The sequence below is a fragment of the Mus musculus genome, chromosome 2 (assembly GCF_000001635.26).
Source record: "Mus musculus strain C57BL/6J chromosome 2, GRCm38.p6 C57BL/6J".
Classification (NCBI taxonomy): domain Eukaryota; kingdom Metazoa; phylum Chordata; class Mammalia; order Rodentia; family Muridae; genus Mus; species Mus musculus.
Window position 1 is genome coordinate 117,838,072 of NC_000068.7, and position 18,556 is coordinate 117,856,627.

Genomic DNA, 18,556 nt, shown 5'->3' on the forward strand with positions numbered 1-18,556 from the left:
AAATGAGGGTTGACATCCGAGGTAGGGAGGCAAGCAAAAGCGTTTTCCTTTTCTTACCTATCAAAGCTGCTTGCTCTTTTTAAATTTAAGTAAAAACTTACTCATCCACATACTTTAAAGAAAAATGTAATTCTTCAATCCTAGTTTAGGTGGTGTGTGTGTGTGTCTGTGTCTGTGTTTCTGAGTGTGTGTGTGTCTGTGTTTATTCTCTAGGTTCCCCTTGTCCAGAATCCATGTAAGTACATACTCAAACTCTGAGAGACAGATCCTAAATAAATAGAAGTCCTTAGGAATCTCTACAGAAACAAAATTTTAGAGAAAAAGATGACCAAAGCAAAACAAAACAATCATTCTGTTTCTGTATCAGAGTGCAGAGAACCCAGAGAGAACACATGGCCAGTGAGATGCTTGGCCTGTCCTGTAGTCACTGTTCTTTGAAGGAAGCAATTGTAATCAGGAGATGGGAATCAACATAATATAGGGTGATCCTGGCTTCAGTGTTGGCTAAGTCAGGAAATAGCGAACTGATTGTGACATCAAGCTGCAGAGGAAGCCAGTGAGTCACTTGTTTGTCTTGGTCCGGCACATGGCTGCAGAGATGAACTCTCTTGCCCCCATTCTCTTCAGGGTACTAGACATGGTCTTTCCTCACCTGTAAACAGAATCAGGATGTGTCCTGAAGTTCAGCCAAGTGTCCAGCCTTGGGTAAGGCACATAGATGGTGAGGGAGCGTGGAAGGCAAGGGAAGAAAGGCACTGGCATCTACTTGCTGCTGACAGATTATATCAGGTGCCGGGAAAGCTGATTATATCAGCGTTCTGGTAAGCTCAGGGGGGAGAGAAACAGGTACCCTTCGAGCATTGATCTTTTCTACTGTAAGTTGCCTCAGAAATGCAATTCAGGCTGTGCCAAGAGAGAGAAAGGGAAGCAATTTAAAAGGAATGGACCCCAAGTGCAACAGAAGACCTCCCAGATGTTGGTGTTATGAAACAAAGAGGGAGAGGAAAACATTGGATGACACTTGTAAGGAGTGCTAGACCCACAGCCCGCTCTATGCTCCAAGTGCCCCTTTGTGTCTTGATCTTTATATCCACAAGATAGCAATCAATGTATTTACATACATATCGAAAATAGAAACTCTCTTGAGTATAATATTCCACCCCCCCCCAGGCATTGACCAGCACACTTATTTAAATAGAAACGTGGATAATTATAATAACAGACATTGTGGTTCTATCCCGGTTTTCTATAATAAAAAAAAATTATACTTCTAAAAGGTGGAAAATAATTGTCATCTTGAACAACAGTTTCAGGAGAAATGACATGTGGACAAATGCCAGTGACTTTGGCCAACGGCAAGGTGATGCCCCATTTCTGTCAGAGAATAGAACATTTGTACTACACAAAGAGAGCCAAAGACTCAATTAGGAAAAAGTAACCTTGGGTATGAGTCGATGATCTGGCAGACTTTTCCTCTGACCTGGGTGAAATGACTGGTACAGTCATGGGCACCAAAGGATCTCGGTTTTAGATGTACAATAACCAGAGAGGAGCATGACTGAGGGACAGCCCACCCCATGCCTTACACATTACGTATCCATTCAGCTTCATGGTACTGCTTCCTGCCACAAACTTGATGCACAATGGCTGGGATGGGAAAGGTTTCAAAGGTAAGGACTGGCATCTGAAGTCACTGAGCAAAGAAAAGAAAAAAAAAAAAAGCTAGGCTCAGATTCCTCATGTCAACTTGTATAAGTGGGAATTTATTTTCTGTTTTTGTTTTGTTTGGTTTTTTCCCTCTGAATTTTTCCCTTTTCCCCTAGACAATCCAAGAGTAGCTTCTGTGGTTCCGTGCTTCAGGGAAAATGGGAATGAGCAGAAATAAAAGGAGCATATAAGACTTCCTGAATTGTTTCCTTTCAAAACTGGCTGAGAAAGAGGAGGCTTAAATAGATAACACAGAGATTGAGAAGAGCAAAGGAACAAAGGCATTTTGCCACCAAAGAAATGTGGGAGGGGCCTGGTGAAATGGCTCAGCGGGTAAGACCACTGACTGCTCTTCCAAAGGTCCTGAGTTCAAATCTCAGCAACCACATGGTGGCTCACAACCATCTGTAATGAGATCGGATGCCCTCTTTTGGTGTGTCTGAAGATAACTACAGTGTACTTACGTATAATAAATAAATATTTTTTATATATAAATTAAAAAAAAAAAGAGCCGGGTGTGGTGACACACGCCACTTGGGAGGCAGGGGCAGGCAGATTTCTGAGTTCAAGGCCAGCCTGGTCTACAAAGTGAGTTCCAGGACAGCCAGGGCTATACAGAGAAACCCTGTCTCAAAAAACCAATAAATAAATAAACAAATAAATAAATAAATAAATAAACAAACAAATAAATAAATAAGAAGAATTGTAGGGCTATCCTGAAAAATACAGTCTGTGAAGCCAAGTCCTGATTTCTGTCTGTGTTCTAGAACTGGCCACCAGTTTTCTCTAGGGGTATGAGTCAACGGCTACTGGGACTTCCTGACTTGGAAAACATTCCAGTGTGCAAAGAGAAGCCCAGCCCCTGGCCCTGAAGGAGCACACTGATAGGAGCCAAAGAGGACAAACACTGGTCAGGAGAAATACAGTTTCTTTGTGCTCAGTGCTTTGGGACAGATATTCTAGCATATTCATATGAACTCAATAACAGGTAACAAAGATTCATCCTTTAGCTCTCTATCAAACTCTAGCCAGGCTCTTGAACCTTCTTCTCAACTACACTTCAGCCCTATCCCTATAAAAATTATGAACACCAAATCTTATGAGGGGTGGGGGCCTGAAATGAAAGTCTTACAGTTGGATACTGTTATTTCATCCTCAGTACCATGTGCAGGCATGAGTCTCTATATTTACCACTGTTTACTGGACAGAAAGGCTTCTCTGATTAAGGCTAAGAGTAGAACTTTTCTATGGGTATAAACAAGAAATATTTAAATGGCAGATTGGTGCTACGTCAATTGCTAATTGAGTATTCAATTCTCTTAGGCCTAGATTTCCTCTAGCGTGTGTGTGTGTGTGTGTGTGTGTGTGTGTGTGTGTTTGTTTTTACCAGCTGTCTAGTATCATAATACTGGTTAGACATGAATTCTTCCCTGAAGAGTGAACCCAATAAGAGAATAGTTGATTATGCCCATAACATGCAAGCCACCATTACCCAATCTTCTCTGGCAAATTGGTCTTGTAGATCTTAGAAGTCACAGTTGGATAAGACCATTGATTCATTTTGTGCCAAGTCTCTCCTTAAGGACACTTTACAGTACATTTGAGGACTATTGAAAGATAGCCAGGAGGAGAAAATTTCCAGCTCAGTTCCAGCATATTTATCAATATATCCAGAGTATGTGATATCATCAACAATTGGGTCTTATCACCTAGTTCTGACAGGTAACCAAGGTGGAGAGGAAGAGTCTGTACTGTTTGGGGGTACCTCTTGAATCTCAACTGACAAGGAAGTATCCGTCCTCCATCCTTTTGTCTACTCACTGCCTCTGGGAGCATCCTTTTGGAGCATTCAGCACATGGCAGTTTTCCAGATGGCTTTTTTTATAACTTCTTTGTTTTGGTTGATCCTCCTCCCCTATTTTCTTGATTTCCTTATCCCTAATCCAAGGCTACAGCCATCCCTTCTCACCCCTGTTACTTGGAGAAAGACTATTATAATCATGAATTTAAAGCTCTGCGATACAGAAGTATGGTGGCTAGGCCAGTGCCTGTCACAGAAGTGGATGCTCACAGTCATCTATTGGATGGAACACAGGGCCCCAAATGGAGGAGCTAGAGAAAGTACCCAAGGTGCTGAAGGGGTCTGCAACCCTATAGGTGGAACAACAATATGAACTAACCATTACCCCTAGAGCTCATGTCTCTAGCTGCATATGTAGCAGAAGATGGCCTATTAGGCCATCATTGGGAAGAAAGGCCAATGGTCTTGCAAACTTTATATGCCCCAGTACAGGGGAATGCCAGGGCCAAGAAGTGGGAGTGGGTGGGTAGGGGAACAGAGCGGGGGGAAGGTATAGGGGACTTTTGGGGATAGCATTTGAAATGTAAATGAAGAAAATATCTAATAAAAAACTGAAAAAAACAAACAAACAAAAGAATGGCCCCTAACAGGTCCAGTGTGGGTGGAGGAGGGGCTCTGGCCCTAGCCTTCATTGCTGAACTTTTTGTTACTGACAGATTCAAGGCGAGTGGGAGCATACATTCAGTTGTATACACAATGACCACAGTACCATGTTTTAATGGATTATTCCACACAGTGGTCACACAGATGGTCTTTGTTAAAATAAACGGACTATAAAACAAACCCAAAAGTTATGAAGCTCTGATGAGGTGGGATTGTAATGGGAAAAAGATAAGAGGCTATATGTGAAAGAGGAACTGGAATACACTACACAGAAGTGAAACTTGTCAAACAAAATTAACCCATAAAAAACATAGATTCTTAGTCAGCATACACATACACAAGACTAATTACTACCACAATTTCTAATAATTCAAAGCTATGTTCTCAGCATTATAGTCTAGTTCACCTCATTAAATTCCTGTTGAGAAACCTTGCTACTTAAGGTCAAAGTCCACCATGTCCAGGTAGCTCCCTTGAGCTTGGCACAAAGTGGAGGACTCTTTCTCAGAGGGCTTCCTCTTCTCTATCTTATTTGGGGGGACCAACCCCCACACTCTACTTGGGCAATGTCATATAACTTCCTGGAATGCCTCTCCATGGAAATGAGGTATCCCCAGAACCTTAAACCCCAGGTAATTAAAATTCACCCTAAGAAGAAGAACTTCCTGTTTTTCAAGGTTTATATAGTCCTTGTTCAGTCCAAATAAAGAGCACAAGCTATTTTCTAAAAGAGCTATAATACTGACAAAAAAAATTAACAAAAAACCCAACAACAATAAAACCAGAACCACAAAGTCCTATCCATAGAAGCTCAAAGTTGTCAAGAGAATGTGCTGTCTTCTCCAGAAAACCTCTAAAGATGGGGCGCCTATTTCCTAATATAGTTTGGGCTACAAAAAGCCTGACTTCCCTAGGTGCTACTTACCCAGGTCAAAGAGCCTGAACCCACTGGCACTCCCCACTCCTGATTCCTGACCTTTGTATTTCAGCTTCCTCTGTTCCGATCTTCATTCTCCCTTCTAAAATCCCATGACCTCTGTGTAAAGTTGACCTCAGTATATACCTTGGTTATTTTTTTTGACAGTATTTGTTCTCATTGCTGTTAAAATGTTTGCTACTCTAGTGTCTAGCTTTCCTTGCTCCTTGTAGAGAGAATATTCTGTGTATTGTATGGATGTATCACCTGCCAATTAAAGAAAAAAAACCCTATGGCCTATAGGAAATGGTAGAATAGAAGGTGGATCATCTGGGAGGCAGAAAGGATTCTGGGGTAGAACCAGGCACGGAAGATTTGACATGTGAGGAGACAAGCATGGTCCTTTCTGAACACGGGTAACAGTCCACATGGCAGAATGTAGGTTAGAATAAATGAGTTATAATAAGTTAGGATCCAGTCAGAGAAGAGCCTAGCTTATATGGTTAAGGTATTGTAAATATATTTTAAATTTGAGCCTTATTTCTGGGAGCCTGGAGCTGGGAGAAAGAGGCAGGACCAACTTTTACTGTTTCTGACAGAGGTGTTCTAGGAATGAGTGTGGTAAACTGGATTATCTCACCAACCCAGGCAGATGAAAAGAGTTAGACTAGAACTCGAGTTGATTTTCATCAAAGACATGCATGTGGTTATTTTGTTTGTTTTTTGACACAAATAGTTCCATGGAATGAGATGTATACCCCAGGCCTAATTGATATAATGAGAAAATGGATAATAGTTTACTATGTAGCTTGTGGAAATATTCCAAAGGGGACAATTTAAGGAAGGGGTATTATACTATGAAAATCAAACAAAAGTCTATGATTTCATCTGCTCAAAGTATACCACTGATCTGAGGCCAGGCTGGTGAAAGACAGTATAAAGTCTCAAAGAGAGCTCAAAGGACACATGCATGTTCCCTTTGGAGGAAATTCCATTCTGATTAGTGAGGTCCAAGCCATTAGACAAAGCCCATGACTGATTCTGAGGTAAGAAACATTGATGTTCAGGGCTTTCCTTCTAAAGGGGAATACTATACTTTAATGGTGTCTGATTGAATTACAGAATACTTTCAAGCCAAATGAAGGTTACTAAGTCAATAAGAACCATATCATATCTTAGAGGTTACTTTGTACAATTAGGAGAGATATTTGAGAAATGTTTAAAATGCCATCAGGAATTTTCCTCTGAAGAAAGAGCTTCATATCTGAGAACAAGGAGAAAGATCTCTCTGTCCACTAGTGTCATCTCAATAAGGTCTGTGTTTAGCCTTCCAGTCAACCGAGGACATGGCAAGAAGCACATGTGCCTTCACAATTAAGAAGTTCGACTTTGGACAAATCAGTTGAGAATTAATCTATCCCTTAAAACCCCACCTTATACAAATAGACCCATTTCAACTTTTCTATTGTCTTTAAAAAGAGATCCTCTTTTTAAATGAGCCCCAGCCTTGTCTCACAATAGACAGCTATATCAGGGTCCTTTCAGCAAACGCTTGCTAGTGTATGTAATGGTGTCATCGTTTGGAGGCTAATTATGGAATGGATCCCTGGATATGGCAGTCTCTAGATGGTCCATCCTTTTGTCTCAGCTCCAAACTTTGTCTCTGTAACTCCTTCCATGGGTGTTTTGTTCCCAATCTAAGAAGGGGCAAAGTATCCACACTTTGGTCTTCGTTCTTCTTGAGTTTCATGTGTTTAACAAATTGTATCTTATATCTTGGGTATTCTAAGTTTCTGGGCTAATATCCACTTATCAGTGAGTACATATCATGTGAGTTCTTTTGTGATTGGGTTACCTCACTCAGGAGATGCCCCCCAGGTCCATCCATTTGCCTAGGAATTTCATAAATTCATTCTTTTTAATAGCTGAGTAGTACTCCATTGTGTAAATGTACCACATTTTTTGTATCCATTCCTCGGTTGAGGGGCATCTGGGTTCTTTTCAGCTTCTGGCTATCATAAATAAGGCTGCTATGAACATAGTGGAGCATGTGTCTTTCATACTAGTTGGAACATCTTCTGGATATATGCCCAGGAGAGATATTGAGGGATCCTCCGGTAGTACTATGTCCAATTTTCTGAGGAACCACAAGACTGATTTCCAGAGTGGTTGTACAAGCTTGCAATTCCACCAACAATGGAGGAGTGTTCCTCTTTCTCCACATCCTCGCCAGCATCTGCTGTCACCTGAATTTTTGATCTTAGCCATTCTGACTGGTGTGAGATGGAATGTCAGGTTTGTTTTGATTTGCATTTCCCTGATGATTAAGGATGCGGAACATTTTTTCAGGTACTTCTCAGCCATTCGGTATTCCTCAGGTAAGAATTCTTTGTTTAGCTCTGAGCCCCATTTTTTAATGAGGTTATTTAATTTTCTGGAGTCCACCTTCTTGAGTTCTTTATATATATTGGATATTAGTCCCCTATCTGACTTAGGATAGGTAAAGATCCTTTCCCAATCTGTTGGTGGCCTTTTTGTCTTATTGACAGTGTCTTTTGCCTTACAGAAGCTTTGCAATTTTATAAGGTCCCATTTGTCGATTCTCGATTTTACAGCACAAGCCATTGCTGTTCTATTCAGGAATTTTTTCCCTGTGCCCATATCTTCAAGGTTTTTCCCCACTTTCTCCTCTATAAGTTTCACTGTCTCTGGTTTTATGTGGAGTTCCCTGATCCACTTAGTACAAGGAGATAGGAATGGATCAATTCACATTCTTCTACATGATAATCACCAGTTGTGCCAGCACCATTTGTTGAAAATGCTGTCTTTTTTCCACTGGATGGCTTTAGCTCCCTTGTCAAAGATCAAGTGACCATAGGTGTGTGGGTTCATTTCTGGGTCTTCAATTCTATTCCATTGGTCTACTTGTCTGTCGTAAGTACTAGTACCATGCAGTTTTTATCACAATTGCTCTGTAGTACAGATTTAGGTCAGGCATGGTGATTTCACCAGAGGTTCTTTTATCATTAAGAAGAGTTTTTGCTACCCTAGGATTTTTGTTATTCCAGATGAATTTGCAGATTGCCCTTTCTAATTCGTTGAAGAATTGAGTTGGAATTTTGATGGGGATTGCATTGAATCTGTAGATTGCTTTTGGCAAGGTAGCCATTTTTACTATATTGATCCTGCCAATCCATGAGCATGGGAGATCTTTCCATCTTCTGAGATCTTCTTTAATTTCTTTCTTTAGAGACATGAAGTTCTTAACATACAGATCTTTTACTTTCTCAGTTAGAGTCATGCCAAGGTATTTTGTATTATTTGTGACTATTGAGAAGGGTGTTGTGTCCCTAATTTCTTTCTCAGCTTGTTTATCCTTTGTGTAGAGAAAGGCCATTGACTTGTTTGAGTTAATTTTATATCCAGCTACTTCACTGAAGCTGTTTATCAGGTTTAGGAGTTCTCTGGTGGAATTTTTAGGGTCACTTATGTATATACTATCATATCATCTGCAAAAGGTGATATTTTGACTTCTTCCTTTCCAATTTGTAAACCCTTGATCTCCTTTTGTTGTCGAATTGTTCTGGCTAGGACTTCAAGTACTATGTTGAATAGGTAGGGAGAAAGTTGGCAGCCTTGTCTAGTCCCTGATTTTAGTGGGATTGCTTTCAGCTTCTCACCATTTACTTTGATGTTGGCTATTGGTTTGCTGTAGATTCCTTTTATCATGTTTAGGTATGGGTCTCAAATTCCTGATCTTTCCAAGACTTTTATCATGAATGGGTGTTGGATTTTGTCAAATGCTTTCTCTGCATCGAACGAGATGATCATGTGGTTTTTGTCTTTGAGTTTGTTTATATAGTAGAATACGTTGATAGATTTCCGTAGATTACACCATCCCTGCATCCCTGGAATGAAACCTACTTGGTCAGGATGGATGATTGTTTTGATGTGTTTTTGGATTTGGTTACAGAGAATTTTATGGAGTATTTTTGCATCAATATTCAAAGGGAAATTGGTCTGAAGTTCTCTATCTTTGTTGGGTCTCTCTGTGGTTTAGTTATCAGAGTAATTGTGGCTTCATAGAATGAATTGGGTAGAGTACATTCTGCTTCTATTTTGTGGGATAGTTTGTGAAGAACTGGAAATAGATCTTCTTTGAAGGTCTGATAGAACTCTGCACTAAACCCAACTGGTCCTGGGCTTTTTTTGGTTGGGAAACTATTAATGACTGCTTCTATTTCTTTAGGGGATATAGGACTGTTTAGCTCATTAACCTGATCTTGATTTAACTTTGGTACCAGGTATCTGTCTAGAAAATTGTCCGTTTCATCCATGTTTTTTGAGTTTTGTTGAGTATAGCCTTTTGTAGAAGGATCTGATGGTGTTTTGGATTTCTTCAGGATCTGTTGTTATGTCTCCCTTTTCATTTCTGATTTTGTTAATTAGGATGCTGTTCCTGTGCCCTCTAGTGAGTCTGGCTAAGGGTTTAATCTATCTTGTTGATTTTCTCAAAAACCAGCTCATCATTTGGTTGATTCTTTGAATAGTTCTTCTTGTTTCCACTTGGTTCATTTTGCCCCTGAGTTTGATTATTTCCTGCTGTCTACTCCTCTTGGGTGAATTTGTTTCCTTTTGTTCTAGAGCATTTAGGTATGTTGTCAAACTGCTAGTGTGTGCTCTCTCTAGTTTCTTTTTGGAGGCACTCAGAGCTATGAGTTTTCCTCTTAGAAATGCTTTCATTGTGTCCCATAAGTTTGGGAATGTTGTGGCTTCATTTTCATTAAACTCCAAAAAGTCCTTAATTTCTTTCTTTATTCCTTCCTTGACCAAGGTATCATTGAGAAGGGTGTTGTTCAGTTTCCACGTGAATGTTGGCTTTCTATTATTTATGTTGTTATTGAAGATCAGCCTTAGTCCATGGTGATCTGATAGGATGCATGGGAAAATTTCAATATTTTTGTATCTGTTGAGTCATGTTTTGTGACCAATTATATGGTCAATTTTGGAGAAGGTACCATGAGGTGCTGAGAAGAAGATATATCCTTTTGTTTTAGGATAAAATGTTCTGTAGATATCTGTTAAATCCATTTGTTTCATAACTTCTGTTAGTTTCACTGTGTCCCTCTTTAGTTTCTGTTTCCATGATCTGTCCATTGATGAAAGTGGTGTGTTGAAGTCTCCCACTATTATTGTGTGAGGTGCAATGTGTGCTTTGAGTTTTACTAAAGTTTCTTTAATGAATGTGGCTGCCCTTGCATTTGGAGCATAGATATTCAGAATTGAGAGTTCCTCTTGGAAGATTTTACCTTTGATAAGTATGAAGTGTCCCTCCTTGTTTTTTTTTTTTTTTTGATAACTTTGGGTTGGAAGTCGATTGTACTAGATATTAGAATGACTACTCCAACTTGTTTCTTCAGACCATTTGCTTGGAAAATGTTTTTCTGGCCTTTCATTCTGAGATAGTGTCTGTCTTTTTCCCTGAGATGGGTTTCCTGTAAGCAGCAAAATGTTGTGTCCTGTTTTTGCAGCCAGTCTGTTAGTCTATGTCTTTTTATTGGGGAATTGAGTCCATTGATATTAAGAGATATTAAGGAAAAGTAATTGTTGCTCCCTTTTATTTTTGTTGTTAGAGTTGGCATTCTGTTCTTGTGGCTGTCTTCTTTTTGGTTTGTTGAGGGATTACTTTTTTGCTTTTTCTAGGGCATGATTTCCGTCCTTGTATTGGTTTTTTTCTGTTATTATCCTTTGAAGAGCTGGATTCGTGGGAAGACAATGTTTGAATTTGGTTTTGTCGTGGATACTTTGGTTTCTCCATCTATGGTAATTGAAAGTTTGGCTGGGTATAGTAGCCTGGGCTGGCATTTGTGTTCTCTTAGTTTCTGTGTAACATCTGTTCGGGATCTTCTGGCTTTCATAATCTCTGGTGAAAAGTCCTGTTTAATTCTGATAGGCCTGCCTTTATATGTTACTTGACCATTTTTCCTTACTGCTTTTAATATTCTATCTTTATTTGGTGCATTTGCTGTTCTGATTATTATGTGTTGGGAGGAATTTCTTTTCTGGTCAAGTCTATTTGGAGTTCTGTAGGCTTCTTGTATGTTCATGGACATTTCTTTAGGTTTTCGAAGTTTTCTTCTATAATTTTGTTGAAGATATTTGCTGGCCCTTTAAGTTGAAAATCTTCATTCTCATCTACTATTATTGTAGGTTTGGTCTTCTCATTGTGTCCTGGATTTCCTGGATGTTTTGAGTTACGATCTTTTTGCATTTTGCATTTTCTTTGATTGTTGTGCCGATGTTCTCTATGGGATCTTCTGCACCTGAGATTCTCTCTTCCATCTCTTGTATTCTGTTGTTGATGCTTGCATCTATGGTTCCAGATTTCTTTCCTAGGGTTTCTATCTCCAGCATTGCCTCACTTTGGGTTTTCTTTATTGTGTCTACTTCCCTTTTTAGGTATAGTATGGTTTTGTTCATTTCCATCACCTGTTTGGATGTGTTTTCCTGTTTTTCTTTAAGGACTTCTACCTGTTTAGTTGTGTTTTCTTGTTTTTCTTTAAGGACTTGTAACTCTTTAGCAGTGTTCTCCTGTATTTCTTTAAGTGAGTTATTAAAGTCCTTCTTGATGTCTTCTACCATCATCATGAGATATGCTTTTAACTCCCGGTCTAGCTTTTCGGGTGTGTTGGTGTGCCCAGGGCTGGGTGAGGTGGGAGTGCTGCATTCTGATGATGGTGAGTGGTCTTGGTTTCTGTTAGTAAGATTCTTACGTTTGCCTTTCGCCATCTGTTAATCTCTGTAGTTAGTTGTTATAGTTGACTCTGGTTAGAGCTTATTCCTCTCATGATTCTGTTAGTCTCTATCAGCAGACCTGGGAGACTAGCTTTCTCCTGAGCTTCAGTGGTCAGAGCACTCTCTGCAGGCGAGCTCTCCTCTTGCAGGGAAGGTGCACAGATATCTGGTGTTTGGATCTGCCTCCTGGCAGAAGATGAAGGCCCGAAACAGGGCCTGTCCCAGAAGCTGTTAGCTTCTGAAGTCCATACTCTCACCTACACAGACTAGTCTCAGAGGGACCGGGGAACCAAGATGGCTCCTTCAGGTGCTCCGACACCTCTCCTCTGGCAGGGAAGGTGCCCGGATGTCTGGAGCCCAAAATGGGGTCTGCCTCAGAAGCTATCCTCTAGGGACCTTGAGCGTGTCCACCGACTCTGATCCCAAGGTGACCCAGTGCTGGCACCCACCCAAAGGGACTGGTGACCCTGGTCAGGCTGGGTTTTCTGCTTCCCTTATGCTGTCTCAGGTCTTGCATGATTGGAATGGAACAGAAGTTGTGTTCCACTCACCGGTGATCCTAAGATCGAGAGAAGAGTCCTCTAGGGACCTTGTGAGTGTCTGCCAACTCTGCGCCCAAGGTGACCCAGTGCTGGTGCCGACCGGAAGAAACCTCACACCTCCCTCTTAAGATCAAGTGGTTTTGGGATTTTTATTGTTGTGTTATTACTTTTTAAACTCACCATGTCCAATTATTTCTGCCATATGTTCATGGCCATGGGGGTCATCCACTGGAGCACAGAGGCTATTGTGTCTATACTCACAAAGAAAAATGAATTTCCCTCCCCTAAAGCGATCAACTCATAGTAACTCTCCAGCTCTCCAGTCAAGACGGTGTGGCCTTCTGCTAAATCCTCATACTTCACCTGGATTGACTGCCAACCAAGCCAGAGCCAAGGCAAAACAAAGCCAGCTAAACCCCCTCACATCTGGGTCTCCATCTTCTCCAGCCCTTGTAAGCTGTAAGTGAAAGTTGGCTTCTAGTTCCTCTTCACTTGGAGGGGGCCCCAGGACCCCCTTCCATACCCAGGCTGTAACTTTTGAATTGCTTGATCTTGCTCAATTTTGTGCAGGTAACCACAGCTGCTATGAGTTTCTGTGTGAGAATTATGTCGTATCCAGGAGTCATCATTTATAGGACTCCTTCTCACTGTCTCATCCTAACAGTCTTAGTATTTTTTTTCCACCATGTTCTCTGAGTCTTGGAGAGCACAGGGATAATACTGATATGATATCACATCCATGGCTGAGCATGCAGTCACTGATTCTCAGAACTTTGAATAGTGATGAGTTTCTGCATTAACTACTACCCACTGCCATAGAAAACCTCTCCTCTGAGGTTAGGAGCAGCACAAACCTACGGATTTAAACACACACACACACACACACACACACACACACACTCACTCAGCGTGGGGAGGCGCTTGATGACTGCTATAGAGGGAGAACCACTTTTGTGGAAGATCCATATTTTTTCTACATCAATATCATTTCCAGTTTTGTGGTTCATGGTCACATGGTTCTGAAACTAAGATAATGATATTAGGAAAAATAATGTACTTCAAAGTGTGTTGAAATGATGCATTCAAGCGACAGGCCTAGATAGCTCAGAACATGCTATGTTTTAATAGTGCACTCAGGCAGAGCAGAACATTTGCTTATGTTCTGCTGCATAATTTGTTTGTCCCATGTGATCCTCTGATCAGAAGTTGTCGTGCTAAATATGTCTTTGTCTGAGACAATCATGCTGAAGTAACAATTTCATCTGTTCTGTTTCCTAGGTTTTGGAATAAAAGTTACCATACTATACAGAATGTTCTTTGAAGGTGATGTCACTTTTTAAGAGTCATTAACTGAATCCATATAGGGAGGCAGTGGGGAGTACAATCAGTCAAGAGGGTGTGGCCTTCTGCTAAATCCTCATACTGGATTTCACCTGGATTGACTGCCAACCAAGCCAGAGCCAAGGCAAAGAAAGCTGGCTAAACCCCTTATATCTGGGTCTCCATCTTCTCCAGCCCTTGAAAGCTGTAAGTGAAAGGTGGCTTCTAGTTCCTCGTCACATGTTTCTTGGCTGGAAGCATGGCTGGAAACAGAAGAGAGCTCTGTCACGTTAAAGCTGAGGAAGTCTTTGGATGTCGAGAGAATGATGGCATTAGATAGAATGAGAAAAGATTCTAGGCCCCAGTATAGGGAAATGCCAGCTCCAGGAAGTGGGAGTGAGTAGATTGGGGAGCAGGGGGAGGGGAAGGGTATAGGGGATTTTCAGAGAGGAAACTAGGAAAGGGGATAGCATTTGAAATGTAAATGAAGAAAACATATAATAAAAAATTGGAAAAAAAAAAGAAGAAGAAGAAAGGCCTATGCTCTTTAGAAGACAAATAAAAACCGAATCCCTAGCAAAAAGATAAAACCCACCAAAGGTAAAGATGCACATATCCTCAGATCCTCAGTTTTCTTCTCCCAGCAAGCTCCTCCATGGACTGAGCCTAGAGGAAAGAGTATATCCCTGCAAGCTCCTGCCTGACAGCCACTCCATCCCTCTACTTAAGTAATCACCATCCTTAGTGATCCCTGAACCCTCTCTAGCAGTGGCACACTTCTGTTCCGAAAGAGAAAGGGCATTATCAGCTGTGCTGTGCTCTGCAGAGAACTCTACAGTAGTGTAGTTCCTCTTCCTATGAGGAACCCTTGTCTCAAGAGACAGGAAGTGGATCATAAGCATGTTATATATGTCCATAATTATTCTAATTAGCTTATATCTCATCTCACACCCTTGAATTCTAATACCAACCCTTACTATATAAATTAAAAGTAGAGATTCTAAAAGAGTTACTTATCTATGGTGCTAAAGCCTAAAAGAAATTCTTGCTTTTTTACATTGAGCCCCACAGATCTAAGCCCCCAAACATTTTTCTATTTCTAGGATCACTATGTACATGATTTCAGGCCACTTCTGGGGAAGAACCTATTAACTATAATCTTCAATATTTTGCTACCATTGATCTTGAACAAATAACAAGGAGAGAAAGGCAAAGCAAATGATGATAAAGTAGAGATGGGCATGACCACAGGACATGGAGTACATACAAAGAAAGGGCAGAGTTATAGGGACAGCCTTGTCCCCTAATTGGCCAGGTCACATGGGAGAGAAGGTTGTAACCCTTAATTTTGATAAATCTAATTCTATACAGCCTTTATCCTTATTGGATTTGTAAAAGCCCTACTTTACTCCTAGATACACTACTGGGGTTGTGAAATATTCTTCATACACAACTGAAAACCTAATATATTCATGTGCGGGCTACAGAATGTTCACCTGTGATGGTTGTAATGAGGTAAACCACAGTCTGTCCTTTAATTTCTTGCAACATAATCACATCTATTTAGCCCAGGAACTTAACCTTGTTGGTATTTTTACAACAGGTTCTATGTGGTTATTTGTAATATACACATAAATAATATCCTTCCTTAATTTTTCTACATTCCTTAGAAAACCACACACTCTATTATTACATTAGTCATCCATTTTTCATGGTTGATAAGACCATGAACAGTGTGTTCTGATGAAGTAGAAACACCTGTGGTGTCATTTCCCCAAATATCTTACATAAAGACTTCAGGAAGGGACAGCAGGATCACAGGCAAATTCTTCATCTTTTTGAAGAACTGGGTAATATTTTAAGAAAACACATAACATTACCTAGTTCTGGGGTGAATGTTTTCAGAGTCTGTCTTTTTGTCAAAATAGGTAACTATAAGTTTAAAATAAATTGAACATGTGAACATATGTGGGGGGAGATGTACCGAAGTAGAAGTAAAACATTTTGGAGGCCCCAGTGCTCCAGACTCTGCCACACCAGTTTTGAGTATTTGCAGTAACTGGGGAGCCTCAACAGAACAGGGTAGGAGTGTGCCTGAGGGCCTCGGCGGAAGCTACGTTTGGCCACTGATAAATCCCAAATATTTCAGTCTCACAGTTCCCTTCTTCAAGCTCTACCTTTAACTGTATATTGGATAAGCAAGAGCTGGCCATTCTGGGGCTCAAGTTCACACTGTATGGGTCAGAAGTGAGAGAACACAGCTCATAACAACTATGAAATCCCAAGACTAGGAGAGTCCCTGAGAGAGTGGAACATGGATGGTGTGGCCGGGACTAAATAATGGGTGATGGAAATCTCACCACGTTCCAAAAATGGCACCCAGGTTCCTGCCACAAATGTTGCTTTCAGACACACTATTTGATTTCTTTCTTTTATTTTCTTCCTTTATTTATTTCTTCCTTTATTTATTTCTTCCTTCCTTTCTTTTTTTAACTTTGTTTCCTACTCATTAATCATTTATTGCAAAAATATGTTTAAAACACTCTTAAATGTACAATGCTGGGCTGCTTATGTTGTTTGTTTGACTTTCATCACCACCTGCCCCAGGACTTTTTATTTTCTCTAACCAAAACCCTAAATTCACTAAATAATAACTCTTTGTAACCTCTGTACTGAGCTCCTAGCAAACACCAGTCCACAGTCTGTGAGTGACCATCACCTTCAAGTGGACCTTGTGAAAATTAAGCAATTCCTGTTTAAAAAAAAAAAAAAAACAGAAACATTCTTTCTGGAGGTAGCATTTCTTGCTAATGCTGCTGTTACTGCTGCTTACTTAGAAATTATTTTTTAAAGCAAGTATACATATATAATTTAGTGTTCAAACTCTTAGGAAAACCATTGACCCCCTAAATAATGAAGTATCATTATACACTCTTAACACAAAATAAATTAAAATAATAGGCCTTCTAGCCTAGAAACTTCTCTAGAAAGAGTATTAGATGACCATTAACAAAGTTAAATGGCCTTATAAAGCTCTACTGAGTATCTATACAGTGCAACTAAAAAAACTATCCAAAAGAACTAAAGAGTTAAATCCACCTTTTCTTCTTTCTGAGTAGATGCATTTTTACAGAAAAAAAGTCAGGTAAGCATGCAGAAGACTACCCATGGCACCCTGCATCGTTGACTCAAGAAGTAACTGAATGTATTCATGATAGAATACATAGACTCCTCTTTCCATCCAATAAAACAACAACAACCACAAAAACAAACCACCATCACCACCACTATCAAAGCAAGTTGGCAATTATAATGCCCTGAATAACAGCCTAAATCCAACAATGTGGACCCAGTCATATTAAGATCAGACTCAGGAGAGGCCCCTGTCCCTCTGAAGGATGTCTGTCCTGGGAATGGGAAGCTGCGTAAGAATAGACCAGCATGCTTCCTAGACTTACATGGCTCCTTATGGCCATGGAGATCAATGGGCTTTGAATCATATTGATTCATGGCATGAAATAAAAGAGAAAACAAACAGAAAAGGAAAGTTCAGAAAAGACTCTCAGGGCAGAAATTTCCAGGGCATGATTGAAGCTTGCACACAGCCATCTTTCTCCCCTTGACAAGGTATCTATAGGTTCCCATACATGTTCCTTTCCCCTTCTTTATGTAGTTAGGTAGAGTCCTGGTTCATTGAAGTTGTTATAACAGAATTCCATGACTGGGTGGCTAAAACCACAGGGTGGCCTTTTCTCCCTCATAATCTAACAACAAAGCCAGCAGATGAGTCTGGCAAAATCTTTTTTCTTGGTTCACAGATAAAGGGAAAACAGTTGACATTTACTGAGTTATCACTGTCATGCACTATGTCAAACAAGTTTTATGGCAATTGTGTTGTATGTCAGAAGGAAAGCTAGTGAGATAGAGGAATCTATTCAGTCTGTCAGTAAGTCTGAGTCTACCTTCCCACAAATCATGTGCCCATTACATTATACCTCAGGACTCCTTTCTTCTCTGAGTGGCAGCTGTGGGTACATTTCCGTTTGTCCTCAGTATGACAAGTCTCCTAGGTAAGACATCGCCCTATTAAATATATGACCTCATTCTGTGTGCACTAAGAGTGCTGCCTGGGCACCTGGAACGGAGGCAGCAGGGGCAATGGTATTTCCTTGCTGTCCCTGAAGCCAGCTCAGCCAAGCTTCACAGAGTGAAGGAAAACATCCTGACTTCTGCAAAATAGTCAATGATGGCACAAGATAAAGGCAAACATTTGGGTTGGCACCAGTCAAACAATTCCTCATGGGCAACGCCATCAGACGGCAAGAGGAATTATTTTCATAATCATTTGGAGAGAGAGGGCATGGTGGTACTGTGACATAGCTTGCTTATGTTTTCCATACTTTGTTTCCCCCTGATAACCACAAGAATATGTTGGTCTATTGCTGTCCTGCCTAAATCTTCTGATACCTTATAGCTCCTAGGAGTCAATAGTGAGCCCATAGGGTGGGATGCACCCAATGTCTTTCATTTCCCCACAGTCTTTCCTTCCACCTGTTCTAACAAGTGTGCTCTATGCAAACAGAAAAGATTCCCAAGAATACAGAGGCTCCTGAAGCCATTCATGCATTGCCAAGGCAGACAGACTTAGGAAGAAATAACTCACTTTCTCTGTTTTCATATAATTGTCTTTCAACAAGATCTTAGCAAGTAGTGGCCTTTTTTTCTGTCTCAAAATTCATGAGGCTAACAATGAGGAAATATCTGTGGCCTTCAATGTGACAACTGAATCTACCCAAGAGCAGAGAAAAATGT

At 40.5% G+C, this 18,556-nt stretch overlaps 1 long non-coding RNA gene across 1 annotated transcript in view; it reads left to right on the plus strand.

Annotated features, from left to right (window-relative positions):
- The window catches only part of 4930412B13Rik (RIKEN cDNA 4930412B13 gene), an 87,209-nt gene that overhangs the window by 16,144 nt on the left and 52,509 nt on the right, over positions 1–18,556 (plus strand). The window lies entirely within an intron of this gene.